The sequence below is a fragment of the Cervus canadensis genome, chromosome 1 (genome assembly GCF_019320065.1).
Source record: "Cervus canadensis isolate Bull #8, Minnesota chromosome 1, ASM1932006v1, whole genome shotgun sequence".
NCBI lineage: Eukaryota > Metazoa > Chordata > Mammalia > Artiodactyla > Cervidae > Cervus > Cervus canadensis.
Window position 1 is genome coordinate 100,787,949 of NC_057386.1, and position 4,276 is coordinate 100,792,224.

A 4,276-nucleotide genomic window follows, 5' to 3' on the forward strand; every position below is an offset into this window, starting at 1 on the left:
GCTGGTTCAAGTTGTGTTCATTATTGCAACCCAAGTGCTGCTCCTCACTGACAGCAAGGTCAGGCTGTGTCATAGGTTGGGGCCTCTGGAAGCAGATACTGAGATGAAGTTTGGTGTGTAAGATGTTTATTGAGAATCAACATGAAGTAATGGGAGAAGAGAAAGGAATGGGTTGGTCAAAGGAAAAATCATAACTGCACTGTAGGTTGTGGAGACCTTGGCCAGACCAGCAGGGGCTCTGAAGAGAATCACTCGTAAAAGTGTCTCATATTATTTGTGAAAATATGCCAAAATCAATATTTTTTGTTCTTTGATTTCATTAAATGTGTACTAAAAAAAAAAAAAGTCTCATATTTGGCCATGACATCCAGGCCCTTACAACCCTGGGTTGTCAGTCAGCAGAGGCAGGCTGTCCTGGGGAGAGCATGAGCTCAGGTGAAGCAGCCCTTTTCCCCTGAGACCAACTCTGGACAAGCTGGCGAGTGGAGGAAGTCCCAGCCACTGGGCAGCAGGTTCCTGGAAGAGGGATCTGGGTGGTTCAGCTCCACGACTGCACAGAGCATCCCTTCCAAGGTTGGGTTTGTCTAGAGAGAGACTAAGAAGAGGGAAATCAGGATGAACTACAGACCTCCTGTTGCAACTGTTTGCTCTCACCTGTTATGCATTCCAGATTCTCACAGCTACCACCCTTGCTGACATGAGCATGAGCCTGATCCTCATTCCTAAGGGCTCTGGGCCCTGGTCACCAATACCTTCTCACACCCGAGCTGTGGTGTTTCTCCAGTTACCATCACAAGTGGGAAAGAAAACCAAGAAGGATCTCGGTGGGTTACCCGCATCAACTCAGATTCCCTGCCCCGTGTATGATGGCAGCCCATTTTCCCCATGATGTATCAGACACCCTGCAGAAACAACAGCTCCTCTTCCCTGCTGGTCCCTGGTTACAAGGAGCACAATCCTCAAGTCATGTCTATCTTTATTAAGTGGAAAATGCTCTGTCCCTGGTGAAATGTATGTCTCCTGTGGGGCTCAGGACCTCTTAACTCTGCAGCCTGGAGTGGCATGTCCAGGAAGCACAGGGCCCCTGGAGGGTCTTTGGTAGTGGTGGTTGGTGAGGCCCACCCTCACTGCTGGGTTCTTCCACTTTGAGAACACAGCACTGGCTTTTGTCCATTTCATAGACTGCATTCTGAAGGGCAGCACCCTGTCCTGGCAGAATATTGCTTCCAAGCTGGGGCTTCAACTGTGCTTTCACTAGGCTGTTCCAAAGCTCTCTTGCAGAAGCAGCTACTGGTACATGCAGTGGGTCCTTTTGTGCTGGGCATAGTCTTGCACATCCTTTAATGCAAAGTGGGTCCTCTGGTCTGATGCAGTGTATGTGGGATAGCATACTGGCTAACCAGACATTTTGTAAGCCTTTGGGTAGTGGTGCCAGCTGAGGCCCTGGGGGCAGGGAAGAAAACACATGCCTGGAATATGAGATTTTCCTGTGAGGACAAACACTGGCCTTTTGAGGGCCAAAATAGTCAAGTGCTAGTTGGTCTCTCCTAGTAATGGTGCTATATTGGGGACTCAGTCTTCGTCTCTTATTTTAGACGTTCAGTAGTGGCCAAATCAGCCCTGGTGCGAGAGACTGCTGTTGGACAGGATTGACATTCTTGGCCATTAGAGTAACCCCTGCATTGGATCCCTGGTCTTTTGTTAAGGACCACCATGGTGAGGAGGCCAGATGGATGGCTCTGAAACTTACTCCCCAGATAAGATAGTGAATGAAAAAAAATATATATATATTGCATTCCAGGTAGGGGGCTCAGCAGGGAGGGTGGCAGAGATTAGGATGCTCTTAAAGACTGGCAAGGTGAATATGCCTATCATAATCCTGTTTAATTAGATAGCATAGATGGTGTAGAAGCCCAACATAGCCTAGAGAATGACTGTAGTCTGGACACAAGCTCAGTCAAGTAGTGATCCAACTTGCACACATGGCATTGTTTCTAAAGCAGATTTTCATGCCCTTAGATACATAATATGCAGACTTTTATTTCACAAATGCATTTTTTGTATCCTTCTCAGGAAAAAGGAAAATTTTTCATTATCATGGAACAGAAAAAAATTCAGCTTTACTCCAGGATTGTCCTAATATAGCCTGAAGAGATCCAGACTATCTGAACATGCACAGAACATCAGTATGCCCCACCACAGCAGTGAAATCATTCAGTCAAGCAGGTTGTACAGGAAGTAGCCAGTAGCTTGAAGATCCAATGCACCACATGCATTCCAGAAGCTAGGCGACACCCTGTGAAGAATTAGCAACTCACTACAGAAGATACCATAGGACTCACATTTCCACACACTGCTTTATAGGATTTTTTTTTAAATTTTTTTAATAATTTCATTTGTTTTATTTTTGGCTGTGCCAGGTCTTCAATGCTGCATGGGCTTTCTCTAGTTGTGGCAAGCAGGGGCTACTCTAGTTACGGTGTGCAGGCTTCTTATTAAAGTGGCCTCTCTTATGATGAATGGGCTCTAGGCATGTGGGCTTCAGTAGCCTCAGCTCATAGGCTTAGAGTTATTCTTAAGCATGGGTTCAGTAGTTGTGGTGCATGGGCTTATTTGCTCCACAGCATGTGAGATCACAGTTCAAACTTCATTCATGTGCAGGTAGATTCTTTACCACTGAGCCACAAGGGAAGCCCCTGCTTCATAGATTATCCAGGAAGTTTGGGTAGGCTGGCTTTCCAGTACTTTATGTAATGTTCAGTTCAGTTCAGTTCAGTAGCTCAGTCATGTCCGACTCACTGCAAACCCATGAATCGCAGCACGCCAGGCCTGCCTGTCCGTGACCAACTCCCGGAGTTCACTCAAAGTCATGTCCATCGAGTCGGTGAGGCCATCCACCCATCTAATCCTCCGTGGTCCCCTTCTCCTCCTGCCCCCAATCCTTCCCAGCATCAGGGTCTTTTCCAGTGATTCAACTCTTCCCATCAGGTGGCCAAAGTACTAGAGTTTCAGCTTCAGCATCAGTCCTTCCAATGAACACCCAGGACTGATCTCCTTTAGGATGGACTGGTTGCATCTCCTTGCAGTCCAAGGGATTCTCAAGAGTCTTCTCCAACACCACAGTTCAAAAGCATCAATTCTTCGGCACTCAGCTTTCTTCACAGTCCAACTCTCACATCCATACATGACCACTGGAAAAATCATAGCCTTGACTAGACAGACCTTTTTTTTGGCAAAGTAATGTCTCTGCTTTTCAATATGCTGTCTAGGTTTGGTCATAACTTTCCTTCCAAGGAGTAAGCATCTTTTAATTTCATGGCTGCAATCAATCTGCAGTGATTTTGGAGCCCAGAAAAATAAAGTCAGCCACTGTTTCCACTGTTCCCCATCTATTTCCCGTGAAGTGATGGGACCAGATGCCATGATCTTAGTTTTCTGAATGTTGAGCTTTAAGCCAACTTTTTCACTCTCCTCTTTCACTTTCATCAAGAGGCTCTTTAGTTCTTCTTCACTTTCTGCCATAAGGGTGGTGTCATCTGCATATTGAGGTTATTGATATTTCTCCCGGCAATCTTGATTGCAGCTTGTGCTTCATCCAGCCCACGTTTCTCATGAGGTTAACTCTGCATATAATTAAATAAGCAGGCTGACAATATACAGCCTTGAACATACTCCTTTTCCTGTTTGGAACCAGTCTGTTGTTTTCCAATGTCCAGTTCTAACTGTTGCTTTCCTGACCTGCATATGAGGTTTCTCAAGAGGCCAGGTTAGGTGGGTCTGTTATGCCCATCTCTTTCCAGAAATTTTCCAACAGTTTATTGTGATCCACACAGTCAAAGGTTTGACATAGTCAATAAAGCAGAAAATTAGATGTTTTTCTGGAACCTCTTGCTTTTTTAATGATCCAGCAAATGTTGGCATTGAGTCTCTGGTTCCTCTGCCTTTTCTAAAACCAGCTTGAACATCCGGAAGTTCACAGTTCACATATTGCTAAAGCCTGGCTTAGAGAAATTTTGAGCATTACTTTACTAGCGTGGGAGATGAGTGCAATTGAGCGGTAGTTTCAGCATTCTTTGGCATTGCCTTTCTTTGGGATTGGAATGAAAACTGACCTTTTCCTGTCCTGTGGCCACTGCTGAGTTTTCCAAATTTGCTGGCATATTGAGTGCAGCACTTTCACAGCATCATCTTTCAGGATTTGAAATAGCTCCACTGGAATTCCATCACCTCCACTAGCTTTGTTTGTAGTGATGCTTTCTAAGGCCTACTTGACTTC